Raw genomic sequence first — 15,562 nt, 5'->3', positions numbered from 1 at the left:
TAGAAAAAATTATCTTTCTTAAATATATCGGATAAATAAAATTTAATAAAATAAAATGTAAATTTTTCGAAACAAAATAGCTAGAAAGAATTATTTGAGTTTAATAAAAGAAAAAAGAACGCAAACGTAGCTGCTGTTGAAGTTTTTTTTTATTTTTAATTACAATTTCTGAAAAGAACGTCAACGTTGACCATAAAGGCTTAACTTACAATTTTAAACAAAAATTTAATTTTGATTTAGTGTTAGTATAAAATAATTTGATATATTTATTTTATTATTTATTATTATATTAATAAAAATAATTATTTTTTATATTGACTAAATCAATAATTATATAAATAAACTAATATAATAGGAGAATTTATTTTAAATAAATAAAATAAATATTTTATTTATTAAAGTAAATAATTTATAGTATTTTTACAAAAATTCATCGCATATATTTATTTTATTTTTAATGTAAATAAAATAATAATACATGTATTTCGTTTACATGATAAACGAAATAAGATTAAATATAAGTGATGTGTATATTTTATTTACAATATAAATGAAATATGTGTATTATTATTTGTTTATATTTTAAACAAAATAAAAGATACGATAGATTTTTGTAAAAATATTATAAATTATTTATTTTAATAAATAAAATATTTATTTTATAATTAAAAAAAATTCTATAATAGAACGACTATATGAAACGTTTTTTTCTATTACAATTAAATACGTTAAATAATTGTCCAAAACTATTGTGATATATTATAAAATTATTTTTAAAATTTTAAATCACAGAATATATGATCGTTTCCAATTACAGTTGGAACGTATTTTATTTAAGACACAGAGGTAAAAAAATAATAATATTATATAATTTATAACTATTATTATTTTTTATTAACATTTAACTAGTAATAATTTATATCCATATTTATATATATTTTACACATAAAAAATACATAATTTGTATTTATATATCAGAGTTTTGATCACATAAATTAATATAATTTGTTTCTATAAATCAATATAATTTATATCTACGTTTTTTAAAATTTATACATATAAATTAGTAAAATGATAATTTAATACTTAAATAATGACTAAAAATACTAAAAATTATTGGCCTCTAAGAATTTCTCAAAAAAAATGTTATTTGATAAGCACCATTGCTTAATAAAAAAAAAATGGGAGGAGGGGGGAGTTAAGTACGATTTTGGTTTCTAAGATATAAGACAAAAAAATTTTTTGTCCTCAACATTTTTTCGCATACAAAATTGTCCATAAGATTTAACTTGATTTTAAATTCGTCTTTAGCTTAAGTAGTGTTTGGTTGATGTTCATGTCTTATTGAGGCATAGACATGGTGACACATGTCTGCTATTTGGTTTGGTGAGACACAGATTTTCGAAGAATACAGGAGGACACGGATGAACATGGAGACACTAAATTTGTGTACCTCTAATTTGGTGAGACATTAAGACACAACTTGTAAGACATTAATTTTTTACTCTTTTACCGTTATTCAATTTTTAAAATTTGACCTCTTACCTCCCCAAACCTTTCTTTTTCCTCTTCCTCTTTTAGATTCTACAACCAAACTTATCTTTCTATTTTCTTCAAAAAAAAATTTGTACATTAATTTTTTTGTTTATTTAAATTTCGATTAATCTTTGATAAATTCTGAGTTTTAGTTTTCTATTTTTTTCAAGAAAATCATATATTTAATATTTAAATGATAATTTAAGATGATATAAAAAATATAAAAAGAAATAAAAATTTTATGGTGATGACATGCAGTGTTTAGGATAATGGGTGTACAGTGATGGTGGTAAAACTTATAGTTGAATGAAGGATAATTCAGTCTTTTTTAGATATGTGTGTCTTGTTCCTTATTTTAGTCAAACACAATATATAAACACAAATATTTTATATCCATGTCTTTAATGTCTGTGTCTTTATGTTTATGTCTCATCGTATATAATATATCAACCAAACGGTACCATATTGACTAAACTCATACGGGGCTGGCAGCGGAAGCAGAGGTAAAGGTGGATCGTAGACAACTTTTTCTTCTTCTTTCCTTTCCCCTTCTTTTTCTTCACTTTCCCATTTATAAGAGTAGAAATACTCTCTTTTTCTTTTTTTTATTTTATAATTTTTTTGTTATAGGTAATTTGGTCTAAAATTTTAAGATTTAAGTAAAAATGACGATTTTAAAACTTAGTTTTAAACCTTAGGGATGATTTTGTATGCAAAAAAAAAGTCAAAGACGAAAAAATTTTCGGCTTATATCTTAGGGACCAAAATCGTACTTAACCTTAAAAAAAATTATAACTAATTTAGATTGGACAAATAATTTATTTGTTTCCTTAAATAAGTATTGTGAATTTAAATTTTGTCTTATGTATATCATAATTTATTTTTCAACAATAAATTCATAAATAAATTTTTAAATTTATGACAAATTAATCTTTAATTTGTTGGCATAAGATATACAGTGAAAAAAAATTGTAGGAGTCATAAATATTGTTGTCCATAGTAATAATAATAGTGTAGTTTTAACTTGTTCTCGTGAATAATAACTCTAGAGATCAATTTTTTAGACAAAATAAACTTTGTTTCGCTCTAGATCACCATAAATCTATTGTAAAGCCCAATAAAAGAGTTAATCTTTATTTTAGTCTCTGAGATTAGTGAATTATATTGATTTGGTCTCTGACTTCTCAATTGCTACAATTTAGTCCCCCATATTTAAACCTTCAAACGACGTCATTTATTACCTTCTTTAGCGCCAAAACGCATACGACATCGTTTTAATATGTCTAGCGTGACCAGGCTTGAGCTACGTCACTAATGGTATTGAGTTCCAGCAACGGAAGATATACAAAAGACTATATTAGTGCAGTTTTTTAAATTTTAGGGACCAAATATAATTGAAAAGTCAGAAACCAAATCAGTATAATTTGCCAATTTCAAAGACTAAAATGGAGTTTAACTCCAACAAAATAACATAGATGTTAGGTACGCTAGAGATATTGCTGGTTTACCATATTGACAGTAAATTATTTGTATATATAATATAGGATTTTGTTATCAAATATCAACACATTTTAACATTAAGACCATATATACTGAAAAGTTTTAATAACTTTACTTTTGTATATAATGTTTTAGAACCTTAAGTTTTTTTTCAACACATACAAATTTTTTAGATTTAACACCTTAACTGTATAATCCTTGTTAGCTAAATTCTATACTATACTAATTAAAATGAAATAAAGAATTTATAAGGACAATTGATAAATTTTAAATTTGTGGTTTATCTTGTATTGAATTTAGTGAATTTTACTAACTTATCCTACATTTATTCAATAAAATAGCAAGGTTTTGTGAATTTCTCCTAAATTGTGCTTAAGAGTGAAAACATAATTTTTAGGCCCTTAATTTGCTAAATTTAATTCACTTTAATTCCACTAGATGCCTTCATGTGTTTGTTAGTGATTTCACGCTTAGGAGACAATGATTGGATCAAGGAAGTGAAGAAAAAGCATGCAAGATGAAAAATTCATGAAGAAATAAGGATTTGATGAATGCAATGCCACGCGTACGTGTGCCTCATGCGTACGCGTGAGGAAGGAATTCGCCAAGCCACGCGTACGTGTGACATCCCGTGTATGCGTGACACTTGTCACGTGACCTCATTAAAGGAACACGTAGGGAGTGATTTCTGAGCTCATGGAGCCCCAAATCCAACTCAATTCTAAAGTCTTTGAGGCAGAATTCAAGATGGAACAAGGGGCAAGCAATTAGGTTAGGTTAGAAATATGCTTTAGGGTAGTTTTCTAGAGAGAGAAACTCCCTCTTCTCTCTAGAATTAGGGTAGATTTAGGTTAATTTCATCTTAGATTTAGGTTTTGCTCTTGCTTTAATATAGTTTTTCTTGCAATTTCTTGTTCTTACATCTTTGTCTCTTAGTTCTTTTTGTTATTTCCTTCTTTATGTCACTTTTATGTTTATGAACTCTTGTTGATTTTCACTTTCTTTAATGTAATTGATCTCTTTTTTATGTTTCTTATTGTTTAATTGAGTTGTTATTGTTATTTTCTTGCATTTGGTAGTAGTAGATTTTATTATTATTGCAATTTTATCATGCTTTTCTTTTATGCCATCCAAGTGTTTGATAAAATGCTTGGTTGGGTTTTAGAGTAGATTTTAAACATTCTTGGCTTGGAAAGAGAAGCTTGGTAATCTTGAGTCATTAATATCCAATTTGGATTGGTGATCTAGAGTTGTTAGTTAATCTTATTTCCATTGACATTACTTATAGATTGGGGTTAACTAAGAATATTTGACTTTTTTTTCTGATACGAAGATAACGTAATAGGCTTAACTCTTGGTAATTATTATGTTATGATTAATGACTAGGATAGAAAACCTTGACTTTCAATCCTTGCCATGAATGCCTCTTTAGTAATTGTTATCTTTAGTTGCTTTATTTACTTTTTTGTCATTTAAATTTCTTGCCGTTTTATCAACCCACCCCGTGAATCTCATAACCAATAATTGAGAACTCGATTGTAATTCTTAAGGAGAATGACCCGGGAGTAATACGCTCGGTTATTTTTATTGGGTTGAACTGGTGAAAACCAAAATTAAACTTTGATGGAGAATCCATTGTTGGTCTAGACTACGCTTGCAACAAAGAGATTCATTTTTATTGAAAAATTCTAGACCGGCATAAATTCTCTTATCAATAATTTATATAAATAAAATATTTAAAGATCAAACTTATGTAAATACAAATTTTTAAAATAGGTTACATTTGTATTCTAAATCTATTCTATGTAAACTGCGATAGCCTACCACGGCTTAGCATTTACATGTAATCCGCTACAAGCTACCGCGAATTACACTCAAACGACACACAAGCATAATCCGATGTACCCTACCACGAATTATGACTAAATTGACTACCTTAAACCGCTGCATCCTATATGAAGGAATGGCTCGGATTATGAATAATTGGAGGCTCTATATAAACCAATTGAAAATAATTGTAAAGGAGAGTGTTATTCTCACAATGGCTAGTGAGGAGTGTTCCTTGGCACTAGTGCATTATTTTGGGAAAATTCATAAAAGCAAAACAGAGGGTGTGAAATTTACTAATAGGGAACCTCTGAGTATCTTTATCTGATTGTCGAGTACCTTATTAGATTTAAAAACTAGTACATTGTAGAAGCTTGGGGTATGTGGGACCAAGTGCATGAGAAGTTATTTTACAAGATCCCTATTGTAGTTGTCTCAAGTGGTGTGAAGTATGATACATTTATGATAGGGTCCAACAAAGATCTACAGGTTCTATTTTATTGACAGAAAAATTTTTTAAAATTGAGAACACACGAGTTATTTGCAAAGTTGGAGGATGGTCTCAATAGTTCTGGGCATCAGCTCCAAATCCTCAATCGACTGCCTTGAGGGGTTCTTCTAGTTTGATGCCCGTGGTTGCACTAGCTTGTCCGTTGGTTGCATCTCCATCTTTTGCAGTTGGGATGGCTAGTTCCCCTCGTATGATTCCTGATTCTGTAGGTGATGGTGAACCGGATCGAGTTAAAATTGCAATATGAGAGGATAATTCAGATGAAGATTTTGTCGACATAGTTGGGGACAGTGATGAGGATACAAGGAGAAATCCACCTACAACACAATATGGCCCATCAAGTTCTGACACACAGCAACATCCTCCACATTTCTCAACCGTGAACTTAGAATCTATGGGGCAATGCTAGACATAAATGCCACCTTTGGGGGTCAAGAATTGCATGATAGAACTGCTCTTACAAAATTTCAGATTGGGTAATATTTCCAAAATAAAGAGGAACATATGTTGAGTGTAAAGAGTTATAACATCCTTCGTAGAGTTGAGTACATAGTTGGTGCACGAAATTGTGAACAATACTTTTCACAACTCTCATAATCCCCGGTCATGAACCCCAAAAACTTGGTGTTCAATACCATGGCATAAAACACAACTTCGCACAACTAACCAGCAAGTGCACTGGGTCATCCAAGTAATACCTTACGTGAGTAAGGGTCGATCCCACGGAGATTGTTGCTATGAAGCAAGCTATGGTCATCTTGTAAATCTCAGTCAGGCAGACTCAATTGGGTATAGATGATGAATAAAGCATAAAGATAAAGATAGAGGTACTTATGTATATCATTGGTGAGAGCTTCAGACAAGCGTATGAAGATGCCTTCCCTTCCGTCTCTCTGCTTTCCTACAGTCTTCATCCAATCCTTCTTACTCCTTTCCATGGCAAGCTCGTGTAGGGTTTCACCGTTGTCAATGGCTACCTCCCATCCTCTCAGTGAAAGCGATTGCATATGCTCTGTCACAGCATAGCGGAATTCAGCTGTCGGTTCTCGGTCAGGCCGGAATAATATCCATTGATACTTTTGCGTCTGTCACTAACGCCCCGCCTGCTAGGAGTTTGAAGCACGTCACAGTCATTCAATCATTGAATCCTACTCAGAATACCACAGACAAGGTTAGACCTTCCGGATTCTCTTGAATGCCGCCATCAGTTCTTGCCTATACCACGAAGATTCCGGTTAAAGAATCCAAGAGATATTCACTAAGCCTCAGATGTTTGTAGAACAAGAATGGTTGTCAGTCACCTTGTTCATAGGTGAGAAAGGTGATGAGTGTCACGGATCATCACATTCATCAAGTTGAAGAACAAGTGATATCTTGGACAAAGAACAAGCGGAATTGAATAGAAGAACAATAGTAATTGCATTAATACTTGAGGTACAGCAGAGCTCCACACCTTAATCTATGGTGTGTAGAAACTCCACCGTTGAAAATACATAAGAACAAGGTCTAGGCATGGCCGAATGGCCAGCCTCCCAAATGATCTAAGATAGCATAAAACTCAAAGATAGCTACCCCGATTGTCAAATACAATAGTACAGGGTCCTACTTATAGAAAACTAGTAGCCTAAGGTGTACAAAGGTGAGTAAATGACATAAAAATCCACTTCCGGGCCCACTTGGTGTGTGCTTGGGCTGAGCAATTGAAGCATTTTCGTGTAGAGACTCCTCTTGGAGTTAAACGCCAGCTTTTATGCCAGTTTGGGCGTTTAACTCCCAATTAGGTGCCAGTTCCGGCGTTTAACGCTGGAATTTCTTGAGGTGACTTTGAACGCCGGTTTGGGCCATCAAATCTTGGGCAAAGTATGAACTATCATATATTTCTGGAAAGCCCAGGATGTCTACTTTCCAACGCCTTTGAGAGCGCGCCAATTGGGCTTCTGTAGCTCCAGAAAATCCACTTCGAGTGTAGGGAGGTCAGAATCCAACAGCATCTGCAGTCCTTTTGAGTCTCTGGATCAGATTTTTGCTCAGGTCCCTCAATTTCAGCCAGAAAATACCTGAAATCACAGAAAAACACACAAACTCATAGTAAAGTCCAGAAAAGTGATTTTTAATTAAAAACTAATAAAAATATACTAAATACTAACTAGATCATACTAAAAACATACTAAAAACAATGCCAAAAAGCGTACAAATTATCCGCTCATCAATAGTATTGGAGTCAGATCATCTTAAGTACCATAGGAAATGCAAGGAGTTTGGTAAAGGTGACACTTGGTTGATTTGCATCACACTTCGACATTAAAAGGGTACTTGGGAGGTTAGAAGGTATAATGGACCACACACTTGCTTGGCTACATCAATTTCCAATGATTCATTAGTAGCTTAATTATCACGTCATTTGTGCAAGGATCTTTCTATGGGTTATAGTCGATATTGTGGTTACGATAAAGGTGTTTGAACAAGCTACAGAAGCAACCTATGGTTTTAGACCTACCTACAGGGAGGTTTGGCTGGTAAAGCAGAAGTCAATAACACAGATCTATGGAGATCGGGAAGAGTACAGCAAGTTTCCAAATTGAATTCTTGGTGTGCAGTCCACCATGGTTGAAACCGTTGCAGTGTTAAAGACTTCTACAGTTAGAGTTGGTGATCAGGTTAATGAATCCACATTGTACTTTCATAGTCTTTTGTGGACATTCTCTCCTTGTATTGAGGCCTTTCAACATTGCTAGTCACTAGTGAGCATCAATGGTACTCATTTGTATGGCAAGTATGTAGGCACTTTGCTTCTGGCTATCGCACAAAATGGAAACTCGAATATCTTTTCCATTGCATTTGCACTTGTGGAAAGGAAAAATGCGTAGTCATGTTCTTTCTTCTTGACCAACCTAGGACAACATGTGACTTCACAAGAGGGTATTCTTGTGATCTCTAACAGCCATAATAGAATCAAGGCTGCTTTGGAGGCCCCTGATAATGGTTGGCTACCTCCTTGTTCTTATCAAGCATTCTGCATTTGTCATGTTGTAGCAAATTTGTTTCCAAATTTCAAGGGTCAGGACGCAAAGAGGCTACTTGTGAATGCTGCATATGCAAAGACCGAGAAAGAATTTGATTATTGGTTTGATATTATGAGTACTGAGAATCCTGCTATGTGTGATTGGGCAAACAGAATGGAATACTATAAGATGGCGACGCCAAATGCAGATGGGGGTGTCCCTCCCATAGTGAACCACCTATCATATGCACCACCTACAAGCTCATTAAGATCCACCACAAACTATAGCTGAAACTCCGGGACTTATGGCTCAAACTCCGAAATCTGTGGCTGCACCTCTAGCATTTGTGACCTATAATGCAAACCATCATCATCCTATAGCATGGCCGCAAACTCTGCATAAAACTGCGAACTCTGCGTAGATCTACAAACTGCCTATATGATCGTCAAAGTCCAAGATCATGGTAGTAGTAGCAACATCTGTGAAGATCTGAGCACTGACATCCTGGAATAGTTGAGAGTTGGACCCAATAGTAAATGTGCCTTTAGTGAACCTAGTCCTGTCATCTCCATCCCCCACGATTATATTGTACTCTGTCACTTGCACCAGTGGAAGTCCCATCTAGTCCACCAAATATACTAGCTCTAGCTTGATGAACTCGATGATGGGCTGGTGGTGAGTGAAGGTCAATCCCATGAGGATGGTTAGACTAAGCAATGATGGTTATCCAATTGGCTTAGTTAGGTAAACAGAAAAGGTTGTTTGATGGTGTAATTTGCATAAAACAATAAACAAGAGAATAAAGAAAGCAAATAAAAGGTTTGGTGTAAAAACAGTTAAGGTTTCGAAAATATTTACTTTTTCGGATTAAAGTTCTTACCAACAATTTTAACAACGCATGATTCATTTCACGGCAAACTGTAAATGACTAAACCCTAATCTCTTAGTGATTCAGTCTCCTCTAACGTTCAATCCTCCAATATCAAATATGCACAGTAATTCATACTTTCAGAAATAGAGATAATGCCACCACATCAAAGTAACTAGAACAACTATATATATATATATATATATATATATATATATATATATATATATATATATAACTCATATATCATGCATTTTACTACTTCTTTTTCTTTTGATATTTCTTTAAGCTCAGTGAGCAATACATGAGACATCTTTTTAAAATAAACATAAAATACTAAAATAAATAACTAAACTAGACAACAAGGAAATTCTACTCGTGGTCATGCAAACTTAGGATAGAAAATAGAAAATAGAATGGAGTACTGAAAAAAAAACAAAGTAAGATAAGGGATCAGTCATGGTGGCTGTTGCTCCCTCTGGGGAATCCTCTCTGGCGTCTCAGCTCCTCCAACTCACGCCTTTGCCTCTGTTGCTCCTCTACCAGTTGGTGGAGGAGGGCAGAGTGATCTTGATGGTCAATCCTCAGCTGATCTACAGACGATGTAAGCTCCCCAATGGATGTAGTCAACTGATCCTCGTAGCCACGGGGAGGGAAGCAATATTCCTGAGGCATCTCAGGCTGCTGCTCCTACTGTTGAGGAGGAGGAGGAACTGGGTCATGTTTAGGGGTGGCAGTGGGGCGGGTAGAGGCGGATTTTTACCCTACCCGACCCCGTCCCGCCGTCCCGTCACTCAAGTACTACCCGCCCCGCCACAACTCGCAGGTAGTAAATTGCAGTACCCGAACCCACCCCTGCGGGTACCTACCCCACCCCTACCCGCCCCTATAAAAATTAAATATTTTAGTTTTTACGTATTCATATCTAAATTAAGACAAAAACTTAAAATTCATCGATAAATTAAAATACAAACATAAAAATTCATACAATGTCATTAGCTCAAATAACTTGAAATAAAAAAAGTGTTAGATCTCTTCAAATTTAACACCATAATAAAGAAATTACAATATTAGATATAAAGGAATCTTCAACCCTTATTCTTGATCACTTTCAACATCTTCATCATCATTAAAAGTTTACAAATCAAGATTTAAACATGAAAATCAAAAGATATAATAATTAACAAATTAATTGGTACTATACAAAATTAACAAAATAATAAATTCATCTACTGATTTATTAATATTCCTTTGTTCCTAATATAATAAGCTGACGCACATTACTAATTCTAATAGTTAACATTACACTATAAAATAGAAAAAAATAGCAGAATTTATGGTTTATGCAAAACAATGAAGATTTGAAAGGCACTGTTATTAGGTGATGACCAATTTATTATTTTCCATCTCCTTCACATCTCATGTTAAACTGCCAGAGCTCTTCGGGCTTAAAGCATGAGCTAACATACATATACTATATCTTGTAAATAAGTTTAATTTAAATTATCAGCAATGATCGCATTGGTGCATAGTTAGTGTTTATGATACCCTATAAAGAACCACACCAAATGTCTCAAAGAAAAACCTTTGAGAAGGAGGCATAAGAATTCTTCTATCTATCTAGCAGTTTATAAATTTGCCATGAACAACTACATGCCTTATCTTATTGCATGAAATTTTGAGTGTGGTTTTAGATAATACAGTTATGATCTAATAACGGCAGGAGATGTATAGAGTAATCTGCCATCTTATAGGATATAGAAAATGTTCAAGTTCAGTCAGATTAGATTTGAGACTTAGTTCTCTAACGGCCTTCTTCCTTTTTAGCATATAACTGTTAGCACCTTTACTGCTAGCAAGTTTTATCTCTCTAGACCATTTATTGCAAGTAACGAGTTAACAATGTGAAAATCGATTTTGGCCCAAAGTTCTGTAATAGAATTTTTTATTCAAATAAACATTATCTATAGCTCAGTAATCTTGAATATTGTTCAATTCTGTTTAAAGAATTTATCATATGGGGGACTTTATATTTATTCTCCAGGAGAAATTTCAAATGCCCAATTCTCTCCATAATTAGATTGTTATCAAAACTAAATATGCACTTCTTATCAATCAAAACAACTTTAATTTTTAAAATTTGGTAGAGCATGCTTGTGGGATAGCAAATCTGCATAGACAGAGGGGCTCAAAGACTTATCGGCAGTTAGAGATAGAGAAAAAGGGCTTTGGTGAGTCGGTGATAGGCTCACATGCAACAGTAATGGTCAAGCTCACAGCGATGGTGACTAACCGATGAATCTTTAGAAGAACAAGAGAAGAACTTAGATCTCACAATGATGGAGAGACAGAGAGCACGAGAGAGCGAGAGAGAGAGAGAGAGGAGAGAGAGAGAGAGAGAGAGAGAGAGAGAGAGAGAGAGAGAACTTACGGAGCTGTGCGAGCTGAGCAGTGAGGGTGGTACACGAAATCGTGATTCACACTTTTCACAACTCCGTGCAGCTGACTAGCAAGTGCACTGGGTCGTCCAAGTAATACCTTACGTGAGTAAGGGTCGATCCCACGAAGATTGTCGGCTTAAAGCAAGCTCTGGTCATCTTGTAAATCTCAGTCAGGCGGATTCAAATGGTTATGAAGCTTTGATAATTAAAAGATAAATAAACATAAAATAAAGATAGAGATACTTATGTAATTCATTGATGGGAATTTTAGATAAGCGTATGGAGATGCGTTGTTCCTTCTGAATCTCTGCTTTCCTACTGTCTTCATTCAATCATTCATACTCCTTTCTAAGGCAAGCTATATGTTGGGAATCACCATTGTCAATGGCTACCTCCTGTCCTCTCAGTGAAAATGGTCCTCTACGGTTTCTGTACGACTAATCAACTATCAGATTTCTCGTCTCAGATGAAAAATACCAAGCACAGCTACCGCATGGCTAATCAGCTGTCGGTTCTCGATCGTGTCGAAATAAGATCCAATGATCCTTTTGCACACTGTCACTGTACCCCACAGTCGCGAGTTTGAAGCATGTCACAGTCATCCCTTCCTAGATCCTAGTCGGAATACAACAGACAAGGTTTAGACTTTTCGGATCTCAGGAATGCTGCCAATTGATTCTAGCCTATACCACGAAAATTCTAATTTCAGATTCAGATGCCCCATTGTCAGAGGGAAAATGATGTGAATCATTGATTAGGGACCCAAGAGATATGCATTCATGCTTGTTTTCATGTAAAACGGAAGTGTTTGTCAGGCACGCGTTCATAAGTGAGAATGGTGATAAGTGTCACTTGATCATCACATTCATCATGTTCTTGTGTGCGAATGAATATCTTGGAATAAGAATACGCTTGAATTGAATAGAAGAACAATAGTACTTTGCATTAATACTCGATAAACAGCAGAGCTCCACACCTTAATCTATAGTGTGTAGAAACTCCACCGTTGAAAATACATAAGAACAAGGTCTAGGCTTGGCCGAATGGCCAGCCTCCCAAAAGTGATCAAAAGATCAAAAGATGATTCAAAGATAGTCTCAAAAATGATCTAAATATATCAGTACAACAGTAAAAAGTCATATTTATACTAAACTAGTTACTAGGGTTTACAAAAATAAGTAGATAGTGCAGAAATCCACTTCCGGGGCCCACTTGGTGTATGCTTGGGCTGAGCATTAAAGCTTTCATATGTAGAGACTTTTCTTGGGGTTAAACGCCAGCTTTTATACCAGTTTGGGCGTTTAACTCCAGCTTTTATCCTATTTCTGGCGTTTAACGCCAAAATAGGGCAGGAAGTTGGCGTTTGAACGCCAGTTTACGTCGGCAAAACTCAAAAAAAGTATGGACTATTATATATTGATGGAAAGCTTAGGATGTCTACTTTCCAACGCAATTGAGAGCGAGCCAATTAGGCTTCTGTTGCTCCAGAAAATCTATTTCGAGTGCAGGGAGGTCAGAATGCAACAACATCTATAGTCCTTTTTTAGCCTCTGAATCAGATTTTTGCTCAAATCCCTCAATTTCAGCCAGAAAATACCTGAAATTACAGTAAAACACACAAACTCATAGTAAAGTCTAGAAATGTGAATTTTGCTTAAAAACTAATAAAAATATACTAAAAAGTAGCTAGATCCTACTAAAACCTACCTAAAAACAATGCCAAAAAGCATATAAATTATCCGCTCATCAGAGAGCAAGGAGTTGCGTGACTGATCAGCGAGGGCAAGGAGTTGTACGGCTGAGCAGTGATGGGCCAACGGTAGGCGGGAGGTGAGCAGAGACAGCAAGGAGAAGTAGGACTAAGTGGTGACGCCTAAGAATTTCGACGACGGAAATGAAATGCGGAGCGACAGCACCATGGCGGGGAGGGGATGAGAGGCTGAGCTGAGGAGCAAAGAGCTTTGGTTCTATGCCTCTGAGGAAGAAGACGACCAACTAGGGATTTGGGGACTTGGCAACTGATGGTTGGTGAACTGGAGGCAAACCCTAATCTCATAAAAATATATATATATATGTATATATATATACATATATATATATGTATATACATATATACATATATATATATATATATATATATATACATATATATATATGTATATATATATGTATATATGTATATACATATATATATATGTATATATATATATACATATATATATATATGTATATATATATATATACATATATATATATATGTATATACATATATATACATATGTATATATATATATTAAGTACTCTGGGGGCGGGTAGGGGCAGATTTACCATTACCCCGACCCTGCCCTGTCCCGCTAAACTACTCGCCCCGATCAAAACCCGCCCCGCCCTCGGGTCGGGTTTAAACCCGTCCTGAGCGGGTAGGGTCGGGTACCCGCGGGTTCGGGTACTCCTGCCACCCTTAGTCCTGCTGTGGTCCTTACCCAAGCTCTCTAGCATGAACATGCTCCATACCTCTTCTGGTGACCGGTCTATCAATGTCGATCGGGGTATATCCATCATTGTGGGTTCTAGCTATTGCACAAAGGCAGTAGATGAAGTGAGGGAAAGCCAGTCTCGCAGAGGTAAAGGACTTGTTAGGTATCCTATAGAATGCCTGAGGTATCACCTTGATGAGCAGATATTTTATACGCTTTTTGACATCATTTTCATATAGTTTTTGTTTTGTTTTGTTTAAGTTTTACTATATTTTCATAGATTTTAGTGCAAAATTCACATTTTTAGATTCTACTTTGAGTTTTTGTGTTTTATGATGACTTAAAATAAATTCTGGCTGAAATTGAGATGCTTTGGAAAAGTCTGATTCAGAGATAGAGAAAGGACTGCACATGCTGTCAGATTCTGACCTCCATGCACTCGAAGGAGCATTTCTGAAGCTACAAAAGTCTAAATTGCGTGCTCTCAATGGCTATGGAAAGCTAACATCCAGGTTTTCCAGCAAATATATAGTAGTCCATACTTTTCTTTGGAAATGAAGGCCCAAAACTGGCGTTCAATGCCAGCTCCCAGCCCTATTCCCGTCGTCGGACACCCAAAAGGGAGCAGCTGGCGTCTAACACCCAAAAGAAGTCCAAAGCTAGCGTCCAACACCTCAGAGGGAGTACCACTCGTGGTTTCACCCCAAGCTCAGCCTAAACACTCAACTCAAGTGGGACCAAGGATGGATTTCGCACCTCTAGTCTAGTCTATCATACTTTTGTACTTCTTAATTATTAGATTAATATATATAGAACAAGGATCACCATTGTTCAGGACCTTTATGCCATATTTTTGAATACATTACTACTTTCTGTAAGCTATGAGTCACAAACCTCCAAGGTTAAGGTTAGGAGCTCTGCTGATTCTTATAGATTAATAATATCATTTTTCTATTTCAATCTATGCTTAATTCCATTCTAAGATATATCTTCGTTCTTCATCCTAATGAATTGGGAGTGTAACTTGACCGTCATCCCTATTCTACATGGGTTTTTGTGAGTCCTAGAAGGGATAGTACTGAACCACAAGCTTGATTATATATCTCCTAGATGGCTAATCCATGACTTCGTTGGGGACTTGGAGACATCAGTTCAGCCGAGGTACGGGGCGATTAGGCCTTTGTGGTACATGCTAGAATCAATGGGGTAGTATTCTTTTATCTAGAAGATCCGACCTTGTCTGTGGCGCTTTGAGTAGGATCACCAAGGGAATGGACTGTAGAAGCTTCACCGCCATTCAGATTGGATGACCACTGACCTGGCGTTTGATCTGAAGCAGAGGAGATTAATGACCACTGACCTGGCATTAATCACTTATAGCCTGCCATGGATTGAATCAT

Source organism: Arachis stenosperma, chromosome 4 (assembly GCF_014773155.1).
Source record: "Arachis stenosperma cultivar V10309 chromosome 4, arast.V10309.gnm1.PFL2, whole genome shotgun sequence".
NCBI classification, from domain to species: Eukaryota; Viridiplantae; Streptophyta; class Magnoliopsida; order Fabales; family Fabaceae; genus Arachis; species Arachis stenosperma.
This window is presented reverse-complemented; position numbering follows the sequence as displayed.